This window comes from Hibiscus syriacus, unplaced genomic scaffold (assembly GCF_006381635.1).
Source record: "Hibiscus syriacus cultivar Baekdansim isolate YM2019G1 unplaced genomic scaffold, ASM638163v2 tig00111792_pilon, whole genome shotgun sequence".
NCBI classification, from domain to species: Eukaryota; Viridiplantae; Streptophyta; class Magnoliopsida; order Malvales; family Malvaceae; genus Hibiscus; species Hibiscus syriacus.
The window spans coordinates 232,379-251,719 of NW_024063179.1; the positions used below are offsets into that span (position 1 = coordinate 232,379).

Consider the following 19,341-nt stretch of genomic DNA (forward strand, 5'->3'; position numbering starts at 1 on the left):
AGGTGGTCTGGTTTGGCAGCTTTAGTCGGATATCTCCTTTTCCGACGATCTTCAAGGTTTCATCATCAGCAAGATGAACCTTCCCAAAATCACCACTGACATAGTTCTCCATGATTTCTTGGCATGGGGTGGAGTGGAAAGATGCCACTGAATCTAAGATCCATGATTCAATCGGACTGTTGACGCTTAGAATCATGGCATCACCTGTCTCCTCTGTCATGTTGGCAGATTCTTGTGTGCCGGTATTTTTCTTCATTGCTCGGCAATCTCTTTTGAAGTGACCCTTCTTACCGCAATTATAACAGGTAAAATCTTTATTTCCTGTTCTTGATTTTCCCATTCTGGATTTCGATCTGCCACGATTTGAATTTCTTTCTGAAGTTCTCCCTCTAGACTCCGTGTGCAAGGCTGAGGAGGTTGATGCTTCACCCGAATCTCTCCGTCGAATTTCTTCACTCAATACCAGGTCCCGAACATCGTCGAATTTTAATTTGCTATTTCCCGAAGAACTGCTGACTGCTGTAACAGTAGCATTCCAACTGTCTGGTAGAGATGATAAGAGAATTAAAGCTCGAACTTCATCATCGAATTCAATTTCCACTGAACTCAACTGGGTTGTGATTGTGTTGAGTTCATTTAGGTGTTGTGCCACCGATGCCCCTTCCGTCATCCGCAAATTGAATAATCGCCTCATCAAATGAACTTTGTTTGAGGCCGATGGCTTCTCATACATACTGGAGAGAGCCGCCATAAGACCCGCCGTGGTCTTTTCTTTTGCTATGTTGAAAGCAACATTGCGGGATAACGTCAGTCGGATAACTCCGAGGGCTTGTCTGTCGAGAAGAGCCCAATCTTCATCCTTCATGCCCTCTGGTTGCTTTCCTGAGAGGGGTTGATATAGATTTTTCTGGTACAGAAAATCTTCGATCTGCATCTTCCAAAAGCCAAAGTCCGCACCATCGAACATTTCAATTTTCACCTTCCCTTCGTCTGCAGCCATCGCTCCCACTCGAATCTGGCTTCGTTTGGATCGTTTCTGATAATTTCTGCGAACAGCCGTGTATTAGAACACCTCTGTCGACAAACTCGTATCGCCGACCGAATTTCACTATTCACGAAATTCACTATTCACATGAATAGTAATGAATAGTAACCTCACAGAAAATTGACAAAATTCACAACCAAAAGCTCTGATTACCAGTTGTTATGAAATAAACGAGTAACAAGTAATTTCCTTATAACCAGATTAGTGAGAATGCGAAATAAAAGCGGAAAAATAATACCCGAAAATTGATAACGGAGTTCAGCCAATTGTGCTTACGTCTCCGGGCTGCTGCAGATCTTTTACTAAGAGAGAAAATTTACAGGTGTTTACAAACACTCACTACTCACAAGAAAGCTCTCTAGTATTAGAAGGAATAAATGATTTTGGGATGATTTTCAAGCTAAATGAGCTAGGGTATTTATAGTTGAAACTTAGGGACTAATCTTGTAAATACTTTAAAGTTCAATGACTCAATTTTGTAATTATTCCTATTACAAAATAATTAAAAAACTTTTAGCAGCCCATATTTTTAATTCAAACAGCCACTGGCTGCTAGCTTTCTTTGACCAACATGACCAACGTTAAATGAATATGCTAATAAATATATAAATAAATATGTTTGTGACAACTAAATGTATATATTCATGAATATATAAACGAACCGAATATTTTTAAAAATAAATAATCGAACACAAATTCAATATTATTTATTCAAAATACACTCCAATTAGTCGGCGAGCCATAAGCTAAACAGAGCTCCAAAAGGAAAGTTCATTGTGAATCCATAGGCAAAAATAAATGGAAAAGGAATTACTTGGCATACATTAAGATATGAATACGGTCGGTCCACCTATAATGAATATATTGACCAACGTTAAATAAATATGCTAATAAATATATAAACAAATATGTCTGTGACTGTATTAGGGTGATTGAACATTCATTGTCAAATGATTAAAAGTATTTAGAACAAATACTATTTTGTAATCAGATTAGCTTAATAAAAAATAAATAAATCAAAAATAAAACATAAATGACGGATCTATGTATAATATTTATACAGGAGGAAATTTTCTCAAAGTATATAGAATCTTAACTTTACTATAGTAAACTAATGTGTGGTTGGTCGGAGATCAAATAACTTAACTTATAATTAAATATTATACTTAGGATTTTTTAATAATATGTTTTCATGTCATTGTGTCAGCAGTAACAAGTTTGCAAGTTAAAATAATCGGTACGTGCTTTGAATTTTCCTTCATTTTATGCCAAAAAAAATCCCCCAACGAAATCTAAAAAGCAAAGGCAAATCCCTGGAACTGTACCCATCATTTCTCAGAAATTAAATTGCATGAGTTGAAGGAAATGACAAGGTTTTACCCTAAATTTCACTCATTTTGTCAACCCTCCAAGTCAACCCTAAATATGTTTTGTCAACGTTGACATCAATTTACATTAGTCAATTTAGAATTATATATATTACTTCATGGGGGAGAAATAAACATCGATAAATTCCTCGACATATATCAAGTTTTTACTAATTTTCAGTTAATTTGATTATTATTCAGTAGAATCGAATGATTTTGATTAAATTAGAACATAGACATTAAAAAATTTAAGATCAAGATCTTACCATTATATGAATAGATTGAGAGAGGTGTTGGGAAGTAGACCGACCTCTCGAAAATTTTAAATTATTATATAGTTATTTTGTATAACTAACTTGAGCCAAAAGCAAATTTAGTAGAACACAATTGCAAATTAATTTCACTATAATTTTATATTGGTTTTAGTTAAACAAACTAACATGCTTGCGTGATAGATGGTTGACTTTCACATTGGAAAGATTTTACGCATATCAGGTTTAGGTAGCTTTGCATGATAGTCAAAACTGAAGTTCATAATATAATTTCGGCCAGTCTATTAGGCTTGTATTTGAAATTTATTTCATTTACTTTAATTTAATATAATACGATCTTCTGTTTTTATAACGTGGCTATCAGGTCCAAATAGATATTAATATTGTTAATTATTTCAGTTAAAATATTAATATGATTAAAAAAAAGAGAATAAAAGCTCATCATTCCGACATGGATATTTTTGTGATAGAAGCTACTTTTAAAATAATTAAACTATGTGAAATCAAAGTTGAGAGACCAAAATAGAATAAGCTTTGATTTTTCCTTCCCCTTTCTTCGTCCTCTACAAAAGTTACATTATATAAACCAAATCTTCTGATTCATTGGCTCAAGTTTTAAAGTAGCACTTGGAGAACCTCCTGGAAATTGCTGGGTATCAACCCAGCTTCATCATTGAAAATTCCTGTCCAAATCTGCACGGCTTCAAATCAGGAACAAAAATATATTTTTTTTAAATAGCAATTTTATTGAATCCATTGCCTTATTACAAAAGAGAACATTAATCCATGACCTAGTATGTTTTAACATGTTTTTCTGAATAATTCTACGGGAGATCAAAAAACAAAAGAACTTTACAACTTATTTGGAGATGATATCGCCATAAAAAAAATGATTGAATTTTGATGAAAAAAACATTAACAATGTTATCGGGGTTCTTGTTGACGACCTTGCACGATGAATGTAGTGTTTTTGTTTGAATGTACAGCCTCCAGTTCCACCAAGTTCTTAATAACAGCATCGGTTGCAGTGTTAAAGAAACCGGACCAGTCCCTGCATATCGAAATAATAACAAGTTATTGCATTTTCTTATATTTTTTATCCGACTCGACTTTAGATTTAATTAGAGTTTAACGTGATTATTGAATATCGAGAGTCTCGGATTCGAAGGAGCATTGGAAGCTATATTTCATACCCTTCCAAAGTATCAAATGCAAGTCCGACGGTGTATTTAGCCTCCTCGAGTGCCCCGGTAAACCTCTTCAGTTGCTCAGGCGAGTGAGTCCCGTAATCGACATGCAACCTGAAGCTGAGACGGCTTCACGTCGCAGAATATCGGTATAACCCTTTTCTTGCTCTTCATCAACAACGCGTCGGCGAAAAGACCGCCACCCCGAGTTCACTGCTTCGTATTGCCGGATCGATCTTTCCGAACAGCTTGTCGCCGGGCTTCATGTTCATGCTATCGAGGAAAGGCCTTTGCCCCAGCCTGAATAAATGGTCATGCAGCAAACCGGCGATGGTTCTTTTCGTATCGATCCCCCGATGGTTGATGAAGATATCGCAAAGGGGCGGCGGCGGCAGCGGCGATATCGCTCGGGGTCGAAGGATCTTGCGGCTCATGTTCTTGGCTAATGAAACACAACGTTGCTGCATCTGCATGATGATTCCTGCCTTTGAGAAAGAAAGAAAGGAAAAAGCTGAAAATAAACAGGATTGAGCGTGATATATGGTTTTGTTTGATAGTTGATTAAGAAGATCTAGCTTGAGAGCTATATGTATAATATACACACATATATATAGGTTTAAAATTTCTTTATTTGTTGAAAATTTTGATTTTCGAGCTAAGAATTTCATAATTTTCTGCGATAAACATAAAAAATACAAAAAGAAAAGAAAATTAGAAAGCAAAAGGATTTGGTAGCTTGACTACTCCATGTTTTTCTTCATATTTCTTTAGTAATCCTTCAAACACGTTTTATGTCTATATAATGTATATTTATATGTTGGATCCATTTTGAAACAGTCTCACCGAGGAACATTGCATGTCACTATAATAATACGATATTTTGGTTTTAGTATACCAAAGTAAATAATACTAAGATATTTATAATTAATTGGACAAAAAAGGAAACATTGAAATATTCCTCCATTATCTTCACTTTCATTCTTGTTACTAGTCACGCTATTTTATCTATCTATTGATTAATTTAAATTAGTTATGCAAATGTTTTTTTATGAGGAAAATCCATCTAATCAAACTTGCTTCCTTAATGGTGTAAGGATTTAAACACTTAACCTTATTTGAAATATCTAGAGTTTATTCCCGTAAACTAAATTTTGCACAGCTCTTCTTATTTAAATTTTAAAACTTAAAATTTAAACCCTAAATCTTAAACACATAAACCCTATACTTGAAATAGTACATATAATATTAAAATAATCCATATGATTTATAATGTATATCGTATAATTTTTTAAATAAACAATTAAAAATCACACTTTTTAAAGGTTAGACACGTGTTTGATAAGATTTACGCATAGATTCTTTATCATTACATCAATAATCATAAGTGTAACAAAATCTAACGCTGATTCTTCTTTCTATATTGACTTAGCAATGAAATTCAAACTTGAAGTTATAAGGGGGACATACCCTAAAAATGAAGAACAATACGAATTTTATTTATTTATTATCATTATTATTTTTTGGCATTAAGCATGCAAAATTTCCATTTACGTGAATGCGAAAAAGATAGTTCACTTATATTCAAACCTAGTTATAAGGGGTGGATGCACTAAGTTCACATAAGACTAAGTACATCCATGTTATTTTAGAATTTAGTTTAATGTGCTAAGAAAAAAATAATTTTTTTTGCATACCCATGATTTAAAAAAACATTGGACTCTCTTCTTAAATTTTTGAATCTACTACTCCTCGTTATAGTTATGAAATTAATCCATATATAAGCACTTGTGTTGCACATGGTTCAAATTTCGATCTATATATAGCAGATAGTCGCGCCATTAATGTCCAAGTCTGTATGGCAAATAACCTTCAAAATTCAAACAAAGGACCATATGAAAGCATGCAAAATTACCATTTCGAAATTAATGCTGACCAGTCTATACATATCAGCACTTGTGTTTCGCATGGTTCGACTTTAATCCATTAATGTATAAGGTTCTTATAATTAAGCAAACCTTCACAAATAGTACTCGAAGTTTAAGTGTGAATTATGGTATGATTTAGGGATTAAACTAAACCTTTTTTAAGTGAATGAAGTTTACTCAATATGACCAATGAAGTTTACTCAATATGACCAATGGAGGTTGGTTCAAGTGGTAAGCAGTTTTATATCACTTAAGCAAGTCTCGAGTTCGAGTCAGGTGTGCAATCCGGGTTGGTCTAGATTAAGTCAAAACAAAGTCTTGGGAACCGGAAGGGCAACCATAAAAAAATTTACTCTATATGTCATGAATAGACATAAAATTTTATGTTATGATTTAAATTTTTAGGAAGTTATATTAAAAATTTAGGGAGTGCGAATAGGGACGAACACAATTCGGGTTAGACTGGGTTTTGGGTCAACCCGAGTATTCTACCTTGTCACCTAACTCGGGTTTAAGGAGGCTCCACCTGACCTGATTTTTAGGTAAAAACCCAGATCAAACCTATCCAAATATATATATTCACATTTTTATTAGATAAAACAAGGATAAAATTGAAAAATAAAAAAATATATTATTGCAATTATCTCTAAATTAAGAAATAATTATAATATTATTTCGAATAAGATCAAATTTTTTTTAGCCTAAACTCAAATCCCACCATCTAAATCTAAATCTCATGACCATCTTTAAATATGAAATTTAAAAATATGAAATTAAATTATCAATTAAAAGTATAAAAAAGTTTAAAATTTCCATTAAAAAACCGTCACCCCCAACTCCAAAGCCATAAATCTCAAAGAAGAGTAAAAGTAGTACACACAAATCACTAATCAAGTGAGACTGAATGGAATAACGTGATTATTGAACATGATGAATAAGGCCAACAAAGTGGGGAATTCATGGCAGTGTTCAAAATTGTATATGAAAATTACAATTTGGTACAAAATACAAATTAAGTTCTTTATAATTGGTGGATGACTCGTACATAAACAATTTAATGTTGTATCTTTTCTTCGTTATTACACGAAAGCTTGGGTTCCAAGGCATGGAAAATTATAGCATAGTCGTCAAACTTAACTCGCCGACATTTGTTCGCGTGTAAGTTAAAAGTAAATATGCCTACAAAAGGAATGGTCTATTTACTATGCCCAAATTACAAGACAAGTTATCATCATGATAACTAACGATTCCAATTCATATAAGAAAATCAACAAACCAATACATAGCTAAACAAGTTGATCAAATTGTTGTTTTGGTCCCTTTACTATGTCCAAATTGGGATTTTCCATGATTTGGTCTTCCACTCCTGGCTGAACGCTCAAAAAGGGCCTGACATTTTATTGGTTATTTGAATAAGGGCTTGACCTTTCAAATGGTTAAATAAATGTTTGTTTTTTTTTATTTGTTCAAATAAGGATTTTTTTTTAAACGATTGGATATAGACTTAATTTTTTTGAATTTACTGCTCGAATAAGGTCTTAATATTCTCGAATTTGCTCAAATAATGATGAGGCAAATTGTTACAAGAAACATTAGGCCATTTATTTGGAAGGATTAAAAATGTTAGAACTTTATCTGACCATTTTGAAAGGTTGTATTTTTTATTAAAATAACACTTTCTACACACAAAAATCATGTCAACGTAAAGAATTGGAGGTGATATTTTCCCCTTTTCCTTTTAAAAAAAATGAATGTCAGCATATTAACCTAGATGGTTAACAATAGCAACGTGTTTATAAAAGTAGAGGGATCAAATTATGATAAATTAAAATACACTGATTAAATCCCAAGTTGAAACATAGTGGAGGGACTGAAACCCAATTTGACCAAAAGCAATTCAACATTAAAATGATTGGTTTGATTCGGTCCTTCTTAAGCAAATCTAAGACTTAATTAAAATAACCGGTATATTTTCTTAGCCGTATATTAAAATTGCCGCACGTGTGAGTTTCCAAATAGCTGTGTCTTGGTTTAGCCCAACTTCTTTTGTTCTGGTCATATAAACTCAGTTTTCTATCAACTTGTTTGAATTCCTTCTTGACTATAGAATTGTCTTGAGGTAAAATAAACCAACCCTTTTTCTATTTTAATTTTTTATGTAAAATAAGACTGCAACTATAAATAGATATTCATCTGATATATCAATAATGAAATCGGAAAAAAAATACAAGTTAAGATAAAAAAATCGTCTTCTAAAAATATAAATAAATAAACGAGGCTCTATTATATAAATGGTGTGATATTGCTTTTTCATAAAATATAATCTTCAACATTACACATATTTCAATTTAATTCTAATTTTAAATATATTTTTTAATAAATACAATCTTTCCACGTTTGCAAATTCTATTAATCCGTTCTACATTTTAATATATATATATAAATTAAAAATATTAAAAAAATGAAAAGCAAACGTTAACAATTCATGCACGGTTGTTATAAAGCAGCTACGGCACTTATACAAATGAGTTGTTGTTAGTGTTGTATCTTGTGGGTTGGACCATGGTTTTCTGTCAACGTTGGCACTGCTTTTAGTCTTACAGAGCAACCATTGTCTGTTCTAACCGGCAACCAGGCACCGTCCGATTCGAACTCGCTCTCTACATTTAAACCATGGGATTGTAATAAGAAAACGCACACAGAGACTAATAGAACAATGCTTATGGTTTGAACACCGGGTGTTGGTTTCCATAAATAAGCCGGCGTTTGTTCTTCTCTATCCTCGGTCTTTCTCTTAGAGATAGTTCCGCAAACTGGGTTTTGTTCTGTCATAAAATCTTGGAAAACAGTGATCCCTTTGTCTACTTGTAAATTGATAATACTTTTATGAATCTTCCGTTGTGTTTCGTTTTGAAAGAGTTGGACGGATTTTGTTTTGGTCGGAGTTCTTGTTGAACATGCCATTTACTTTCTGCGGCTTTCCTCCGATGTTGTTTGGTCGGAAATTACCAACCAAACTTCTCCAGGTAAAATTATTTTGATTTCTTTATTGCTTGCCATTCTTTTCCTTATTTGTTTAGTTTGGTGAAAATTACAATATCAAAGGTCAATTTTCTTTATTTTTGAACTCATTTCACTCTCGATGTCCGTCTATAAGTGCTTGTGGCCTATGATATGTTATAAGTCTCACAATCTAAAGACTCCACACCTTGAAAAAAAAATCACGATTTTAATTTTAAAATCGTTTGAATAATAACATTTTTTAAATAAAATCACAATTATAATTTTTTTATGATATTATCTTAATTTCATATGTTTGATTTTTTTATAGAAAACAATCTCATTTTTATAAATTTTGATATTTTATAATTTTATCTTATTGAAAAGTAATACAATGCCTATCAGTGGCGAAGTCACAGCTTGGCGAGGGTAGGCACGTGACCACCTTGAAATCTAAATTTTCTTCGATTAGTTACTTATTTTACTGATGGCAGTTATCTTCGATTTGTTACTTATTTTACAGACGGTGTCCACCCTGAAATTTTATTTGTATCATTCCTTTTAAAAATTTTATGTTGTTAACATATGTGTGCACAACATGAAAAATATTTCTAGATCCATCACTGATGTGTGTACATATTTTAAGACATGCTTGATTTCAGTTATAAGAATGATCTTTAGATCAAATATGAGGGTGAGTAAATTATATAAGTTTAAAATTATAAAAAAATATTTGTACATATAAAAAACAAAGAAAATTAATTATACTTAAATTTAAATTGATAGATACTTAAAATACTATTAAATATTTTTTTAGAAAAATAAATTTTTTTTCACTCATATGTGTCTACACTGTGAAAAATATTTCTAAATCTATCATTGATGTCTGTACATATTTTAAGACATGCTTGATTTCAGTTATAAGAATGATCTTTGGATCACATATGAGGGTGAGTAAAATATATAAGTTTGAAATTATAAAAAAATATTTTGTATTTATAAAAAAATAAAGAAAAAAATTAATTATACTTAAATTTAAATTGATAGATACTTAAAATATTATTATATAATTTTTTTAGAAAAATAAAAATCTTTTTCACCCATCATATATTGTTATCTTGACTTCATTCTGTCATGATATGATGTATTTATATAATTAAAAATTATTTTCTTCAAATATCTTCCTATTATATTAAGTAACTCGTTAGGTATAAACTAAAATTCATTCCTTTTATAATATAAAAAATAATTTTTTATTTTTACTTAAAAAAATTTAACATTTCATTTTATTAAATCAATTTAATTATGAACAATAGGTATATATTTTATCGAAATTGACCAGATATTCGTTCGGAACGTACGCATTTGCACGATGAATCAAGCAGGCGCAAGGTCTCACTTAGATAAAAACCTCCTCAGCCTTAAGTGTTTAAGGCACTCAAGAATCAAACGGAAACTGCGAAAGGCGCCAAGAAGGCAAGTTCATCGTCTCAATCAACATGCAACTTCATTCTGATTATGGAGCTCAGGAAAATGATCATAGTTTTCAGAGACATCTTTGGTCTACCACTTCCTAATACATCACTTTTAATGGAAGGTTAATGTTTGCTATCTTCTTTATAATTTGACTGACGAATTACTTTCATCTAAGTATGTTTGAAGAGTTTCACGTGTCTTGCTGCAGTTGGTGATAGGGACAATGAAAGATCTTTATAAGTTCTACCCTGAAAGCATACCCAATTCCCGTATTTCAAAGTTGAAAAGATTACATCTTGATAAGGTGTTCCTTTTGTTTTCATGAATTTATCTAAAAACGGGGTATTTTGATTGTCCTGTGCTATCTGTTTGATGAAATGCCTCAAACAGGTGCTGATATACTTTTGCAAGGCATTCCAAAGCCTTGGAGACAAGTCGAAGATGAGCGATGAGTGGATAGACAAGTATGACATATATGACAATGAGAGATGCAAAAGTGTCTATAAACTCGGTATGTAGTAAATTTTCTCGATGATTTTCTTACATGTTGGTAATAATTATGTTCGTACATTTTGTCTTTGGCAGTTGAAATTGCTGTGGAAACACTCAATGAATTGATTAAGATTGCAAGATAGAGATCCGATATGGCTTATGAAGACGATGAGAACAAAGAGTTCTGTCTGAAGACGAAATCATTCGGAAAGGTCTCGAAGAAATCTTATTCGAATAACAGATCAAGTTGCCCTTCTCCAGTGACACCATCTTCAGTCCTTTCTGAGACGACGAATGGTTCACCGAAATCCTCATCATCTGTTTTGTTTCCTCTCAGGGTTCAAGCCGTGGGGAAACTGAACCGTATTGATGTACCCACTTTGGATAAGCTTCCAAAGGTTCGAGTCCAAGTTCCCAGCTCTTTGTACCAAAAGAAGGTTGCCTTCAAGAAACAAAAGAAAGAAGCAAATCGCAATTCCTCGTTGAGGAAAGCATCAATTGTTCATAAAACCAGAGGTTCCACCTCTCAAAATGCAAAACCAGAGGTTCCACCTTCTAATTCAAACAATGATTGTCGTGATAAGACTAAGTTTTCACCAAATGTTGCACTGTCATCATCACCACCAGAGATGCAACTTTCCAAGTTCAAAGATCTAGTAGTAGTTGCAGAAAAATCATCACCACCACCATTGGCATCATCATCTCCATTGCCTTCACCGTTGCAATCATCAACAGCATTACCATTGCGACCACCATCAGCTTCACCACTACCAACATCAGTATCAGCTGAAATTTCATTGCCTACCCCACCATCAAAGCGACCAAAGATATCAATAGATTTGGACGCAGACATAAAATCACGTCCACCACCAGCAGCAAGACCACCGGCTGAAGTTTTACCACCAACCCAGCCGTCAAAAGATATTGGAGTAGATATAAAATCCTTAGCACCAACATATTTGCAGCCAAATACAGTATCAGGAGGATCACCAGCGCCACCAGCACCATCGTTGTTGCCTCCAAATGTAATCTCAGGAAGAGTGCCGGCACCATCATTGTTGCAGCCAAATGTAGTATCAGGAGGATTACCATTGCCCCCACCCCTAACGTTGCAATCAAATGTAGAAGCTGCACAAGCAACACCGGTAGCGACAGAGTCACATTTGCCTTCACCATTTTCAATGCTGACAAATATAGCAGCAGCTGGAATACCATTGCCGCTTCCACAGTCACCTCCACCTTCGGCCTCATTGAAGACAAATGTAGTGGCTACAGGAGCACCCCTTCCATCACCATATCTAGTCCCTTTGAATTCAAAAGTAGAACCTAATGGAGCACCATTTTCAGTTACACCACCACCTCCTCCAGGAACAGCATCAACAATGCCATCACCTTGTCCTGGAACAGCATCGTTAATGACACCACCTCCTCCTCCTGGAACAGCATCGATAATTCCACCACCTCTTTCTCTTGGAACAACATCGTTAATGCCACCACCTCCCCCTCCTGGAACAGCATCGTTAATGCCTCCAACTCCTCCTGGAACAACATCGTTAATGCCACCTCCTTCTCCTCCTGGAACAACATCGTTAATGCCACCACCACCTCCTCCTGGAATAGCATCCACAATGCCACCACCACCTCCTCCTCCAGGAACAGCATCCACAATGCCACCAATTCCTCCTCACTGAACAGCATCCACAATGCCGCCTCCTCCTCCTTGTGCGACAAAAGCCTTACGCCCCAAGAAAGCAAATACTAAATTGAAGAGATCAAGTCATATGGGTAACCTATATCGGGTTCTTAGGGGCAAAGTAGAAGGATGTCCCATGCAAAGCAAATCATCTAGTGAAAAAAAGATTGTCATTGGAAGCGTCCCTGGTGGGAAACAAGGGATGTTTGATGCATTAGCAGAGATGACAGAGGTGAATTTGGCACCTGAAACTTATTTCCAGTGAAAGAACAAGAGGGATTCAGTAAAATAAGTGATTAATCATATTCTTACTTTGATTTTAGCTTTAGATGAATTTGGCACCTGAAACTTATTTCCAGTGAAAGAAAAAGAGGGATTTAGTAAAATAAGTATTAATCATATTCTTACTTTGATTTTGGTTTCAGATCAGCTTACTTCCAACAGATCGAAGAAGATGTCGAGAAATACGCAAAATCAATCACAGAGCTCAAAACTGCTATCAGCACATTCAGTACAAATGACATGACTAAGCTCCTCAAGTTCCACAAACATGCGGAATCCATTCTGGAAAACTTGACAGATGAAACTCAGCTTATTTGAGCTCGTTTATCGACCTTCATTGCGCTATGCTGATGATTCTATTACTTCGTTAATCGTTGTTCAATCTCAAAATGTTTCTGATTGCAGGTTCTAGCAAGGTTTGAAGGGTTTCCCACAGAAAAGTTGGAAGCAATAAGGATGGCATCGGTGCTTTACTCAAAGTTAGAATCATTGATCACTGTGCTACAAAACTGGAAGTTTGAGCTTCCTTTGGCTGAGCTTCTTGACAAGGTTGACCATTAGTTCAACAAGGTACGATTTCGCCCAAACCATTTAAATCATTATCTTCTAAGGCATTTCTCCATAACAAACCAAAATGCATATAAATATGTGCAGATTAAAGGGGAAATAGATGCCTTGGAACGAACCAAAGACGAAGAATCCAAGAACCTTATGAGCCACAGCATTGAATTGGACTTCCAAATTCTTGTACGAATCAAAGAAGCAATGGTTGATGTTTCCTCCAACTGTATGGAGTTGGTAATGAAGGTGAGCTCCATTCCCAATCTTAATCATTTTTGAAGCTTGTTATTATTCTTTTGGCATATTAATCAGATTTTTTATGTGCTTTTTCGGGACGTCAAATCAGGAGAGAAGAAAAGTGAGGTTGAGAGAACATGAAGGGTCCAAAACCAAATCTGAAGCACAAAAGAGGGGTGCGTTACAATGCTATGGAGGGCTTTCCAATTGGCTTTCCGAATTTATATATTTGCCGGAGGACACGGTAATCGTGCCGGCATGCTGTCCCTAGAACTGACTGACGAAATCCAGACCGATCCTCAACACACACCACCGTAATGCCTATGTGAAGTTCATACCAAATTCGTTACATATAAAACTATATATGAGCTTCAGAAACTAAGGGTATTGAAGTTTCCAAGTGCTTTATAAATCAATACCCTCTGCTTGAGATTGTCATTTATGATGCCATTTTTTCCTCCTTGTAAGCAACGTAGGATTTAACGATTGATTTATTATTAAATTAATAAAACTTTTATTTTTTAGTGACATTTTCTTATTTTAGTTAACGCTCTATTGTGTACTTCAAAACACTTTCTAGACCTAAACAATGCAAGTTAAAGATCAGTAAGAACTCTCCAGAGTTGAACCTACTAATAAATGGCAAATTTGTCATTTTCCTTTCCCTTGAATCTTTTAGGCTGTGTCATCAACCAATAACCCATTACCTGCCGTACCATTTTTGTCTTGTTATTAATGCGGGCACATTAATAATCATGCCTTTTAATGCTATACCAAATCATTTGTCAACTGCAAGTCAATGTCATCCACAATTCTTAATTATCAACAAATCTATAAAAAAATTATAATCATAATCAATTAATATCATAGGTAAATAAATAAATTAATAATTAAAATATATTTTAATTTTAAATCAATTCCTTTTTGTTCTTAAAAATAGAAAGGATAAACACGAGGTCAAAATCATAAAAATAAAACTCAACTAAATTAATCCTAAGATACGTAATCAGTATTCTAATATTACTACTTCCTAGTGAAGTAAAATCACGCAACCTTCCAAATAACAAGCGTTTCAAGGTACTGTTGTTCCTGCTTTTTCTCACGCTTTATCAGCTTTACCTTTTCGTACCCCTTTTTGCTTCTTTGGGTCATGAATTTTTGAGATTTTTGTTTCTGATTTCTGGGTTTCTTCTTCTTGTTGTTTTTTTAGCTATGGCTTCAACGTTGTTACTGGCTCTGGTTTTTGTGATTGATGTGATTGCTTTTGGACTTGCTGTTGCTGCTGAGCAGAGGAGTACCGTGAGTTCTTTTCTTTCACTTTCTTGCACACACAAACTACCCTTTCTGGAGTACTCTTTTCTGTTGAAGTTTTCTGATTCCCAAAAGTTGTGTTTATTTTGTTTATGATTTTTTCTTAGTTGGTTTTCGATTTCATGTTGTAAAGTTTAGGCCTTTTTTGCTTCTTGTAAGTGAAAAGTTTCCTGATTGCAGGCCAGCATTGGCAGTAATGGGAGGGAAAGCTATTGTGTATACGACAAGGACATTGCAACCGGCTTAGGCGTCGGTTCTCTCCTATTACTTGTGCTTAGCCACGAAACCGAGTGGTTCCAGAACCTGGGCAATTGTCTTGTTCATAACTTGCTGGTATGTTTTCAAGTAGTGCAGGGAAACTAATAAAGGATTTTATGTTTATAAAATTTCAGGGGCAAACTTATAGAAATTTAAGTGGCAAAAACTGAATATTAATAATATCTAAATTAGATGAGAATTTGAATCAGGCCCACTCGGTGCATTCCTAAATGACGGTTGCATTTTAGTGCCCTGTGCTAGTTTCCCGATTACTTAACCGACGTGTTCCGTTGATATCTCAGGGTGTTCTTCTTGATCGCCGAGGTATGCTTGCTGGCAGGGTCAGTCCAGAATGCCTACCACACCAAGTACAGGAATCTCTTGAACGATCCCCCGACATGTGCGACATTGAGGAAGGGTGTATTCGGAGCAGGGGCTGCATTCGTTTTCCTGACGGCCATCGTCTTGGAGTTGTACTACATTAGCTACTGGAATGCTAGTGATGACAAGGCTAACTACGGCAAGGACACCGGAATAAGGATGGGGAATCTATAGATGATAATAATTAATACGGTCCCTTATATGGGTATGTGAAGTATTCTTTGTGTAGTAATTTCATTGTTGATTGACCTTGGTGCGATTTGGTGTATATAATAACTTGGATGACATAGAACATATGTGATTGGCTATACACATTTGTCTAAACAATGGAGAATGGACTTGTATGTATGACATGTTACAGGTTTCTATTTTATAATTTTAGTGTTTGTATCGGTTTAACTACTTAACTTTAAAACGTTTCAATTATAGCATTGAACTTTTGTTTGCAACACCTCAAATTTCTCTCAAATCTGAAATCCTAAAATTTGGGGATTTATTCTTCAAATACCTAAACTGATTTTGGTGACCAACTGTAAATATTTTAAAAGTTGTATCTTATTTCGTAAATTCTAGAGAGCTTGATGACTAACTTTGTAATTAAACCAATATTAATAAGATTTCAATTCTTTCTCTGCTCTTTTTCACGAACAGCGCCCCAACTTCTTTTCATCTTTTTGTTTTCTTCACTGCGTCGCTACTCCAATGTCACTCTATCCACGCTGCCGACCATCCATTTTTGTTGTCATTCTCGTCGGTTCCGTGCAAAGGTGAGTCACCGTTGAACGTCCGACCCCGACCCTCCACTCTTCTTTCTTAGTTCGTTGTGCGTCACTGTTCAAGACATTAAACCGAGACCTCTCTCCCCACCGATCGTGGTATCGCGGTTGTCCGTGATCGTCGAGTGGTTGGACCGCGCGTGAAGAAGGTCACAGCGGTCTGGTAAGGGTGTGTCTTACCTTCTTCGGCCATGGGTGGCCACTATCAAGTACCTTCCGATCGTTTTGGGCTTCCATTGGGCAGCCGAGGTTGTCGTTCCACCAAGCCATGGCTGCTGCCATGGTGCTTGTCACCGACAGTCGTGGGGCAGCTGTAGGTGCTGCCATCATTGTTCGGCAGTCCCTTTAGTTCGAATCAAACCTCACTGCCCGGTTCCTAATTCTAACCGAGAATTATTTTTAATCATAGTTAAATTGCTTCATTAATATGAAATTCGTTGAATCGAGATATTAAATTGGAAGTCGTATTTTTGCAGGTGATATCGAATCCAAATCAAATTTATCGCCTCCTCCACCGTTACCGGTTAACTTTGAACCAACTCGGGTTAAAAGAATCGACAATGAGTATTAGTTAATACCTTAGATTTAGGTTCAGATTTGTTATTAAAATTAGAATAATAATTATTAGTCAAATTTATGTAGGAACCGATTCGGTTTGATCCATGGTTCAGGCCGATCATGGAAGCATTATTTCGTAGTTAGCTATTTGTTGAGGTGTGTCTCTACCTATGCTATATCTGTTTCGTGTTGATTGATTGGTTGTTTGGATTTGGTTGTGAGTTTGACTATTAATGTTGCTTTAAATATAATTCGGTTAAGCATGTTGTTTGGAATTTGGTTTGAGCATGATGGTTATGTGATATTGTTGTATCAGTTGAAATTCAGAAAATTATGTTATGTGACATGTAATATTTAACGGATTCGGATTATGCTACGAGTTCGGGTTATGGGATCATGTAATTGTATTCTTATTCGATCAAAATTCGGATATATGATATTCAAGTATGTGTTATTCCGATCGGATCGGATATCGGATATGTGTGCCATTTGCATGTTATATCGGGACAAATTTTGATAGGGGAAGTTAAGTGTATTCACTTGACGAGATGAATGTCAATTTCGAATTCCGTGGTATCTGTCTTTGTGGTGCACTCCACTCTCGATTATGGAGTTATTGTAGTTTGAGTGGTTTTGGGGAACCCACTCACTGATGGAGTGTTTGGATTACGGGTGGGTACATGAGCATTTGTATATATTTAAATATTTGATTATTGTTGATTAATTTAAAATATGATTATTACTGTTTGTTTCGGATTGTGTTGTGACTTGTGTTTAATTGCACTTTAGAGACATGCTAAATTTAATAGCTTACACCCCCATAGTTTTTCTCTTTCAAATACTGGAGTTAGGAGAATCGGTACTTGGAGATAGGAGAATCGATACTTGGAGGTACGATATTATTCAGATTTTATTTTATTCACTATGCCATTTTTACTTGGTTTCCTATTGCACATTTTATTAATTTATTTTGGGTAATATTCGTTATATTTAATTTTGTTGGAACATTAAAGTTAAATTGTGTTTTAGACATTGGGACTTGAATTTTAAATTTTATAAACATTTTGTTTATGTTTTAATTATTATTGATTTGAGATCTATAAATGCGAGAGTTAATTTTCAATGAATTTTAAATAATGTTTGGGTACGATTTTGGGAAATTTGGTTAATGAGCTCTCTAGATTCGACCTAATTTTTCTAGGTCTGATTTAGGGGTTACATTTAATAGTATTAGAGTCAAATTCAACCCTAGGATTGTGGAGCTCAACCATAATATTTTTAACCAAAAAATATTTTCGCATGCATATAAAATTTTCAGGTAAACATGGGATTTACGGAATTTAAAAAAATATATAGTTTCCTTCTTTTTCTCTTTCCTGTCTTTCATAAGTAAATAAATGTTTTATGTACGAATTTTAAATATCAACTTCGACTTTAGGATTCTGTCATTTATAGATAGTTCATTGTGTTACCTTGTAGGATTTCTTGATTAGCGATAAGGACAAAGTCAGTTTAGACAGGGACTAGAGGTAGTGAACATTATAGACCTATTGGTTCATTTTTGTTAATAAGGTTAGGCTAGCTCAGAGTACAGGTTCAGTTTGTTTGACAGTTACGTAGTCGAAGTTAGTGTATACAACTCGGAGATATGATCAAGTTGAGCTAAACGAAGTTGTGAATACCTTAATTCATTCTATTTCTATTCCGGTAAATTTCGAGGATAAAATTTTCATTAAGGAGGGGAGAATTGTAACACTCTAAAATTTTCCTAAATCCGAAACAGTAGAATTTTGGGATTTATTCTTCAAATACCTAAATTGATTTTGGTGACCAACTGTAAATATTTTAAAAGTTGTATCTTATTTCGTAAACCATAGAGAGTTTGATGACTAACATTGTAATTAAACCAATGTTAATTAGATTTCATTTCTTTCTTTGCCCTTTCTGACGAACAGCGTCCCAACTTCTTTTCATCTTTTTGTTTTCTTTTACTGCGCCGATACTCCCATTTTACTCTATCCCCGCTGCCGACCATCCATTTTTGTTGTCATTCTCGTCGATTCCGTGCAAAGGTGAGTCACCGTTGAACGTCCGACCCCGACCCTCCACTCTTCTTTCTTAGTTCGTTGTGCGTAACTGTTCAAGAGTTTAAACCGAGACCTCTCTCGCCACCGATCGTGGTGTCGCGGTTGTCCGTGTTCGTCGAGTGGTTGGACCGCTCGGGAAGAAGGTCGCACCGGTCTGGAAAGGGTGTGTCTTACCTCTCTCGCCACCGATCATGGGAAGTGCTATATCTATTTTGTGTTGATTGATTGATTGTATGGAATTGGTTGTGAGCTTAATTGTTAATGTTGCTTTAAATATAATTCGGTTAAGCATGTTGTTTGGAATTTGGTTTGAGCACGATGGTTATGTGATATTGATGTATAAGTTGAAATTTAAAAAATTATATTATTTGACATGTAATATTTAACCGATTCGGATTATGCTACGAGTTTGGGTTCTGGGATCATGTAATTG

The 19,341-nt window shown here is 34.8% G+C and overlaps 3 pseudogenes; 2 read left to right on the forward strand and 1 right to left on the reverse strand.

Moving 5' to 3' along the window:
* Positions 1-3,608: 3,608 nt before the first annotated feature.
* LOC120170752 lies at positions 3,609-8,628 on the reverse strand (annotated as a pseudogene).
* A 125-nt stretch (positions 8,629-8,753) lies between these two features.
* Positions 8,754-13,950, forward strand: LOC120170753 (annotated as a pseudogene).
* Positions 13,951-14,636: 686 nt separating this feature from the next.
* Positions 14,637-15,793, forward strand: LOC120170746 (annotated as a pseudogene).
* Positions 15,794-19,341: the final 3,548 nt, after the last annotated feature.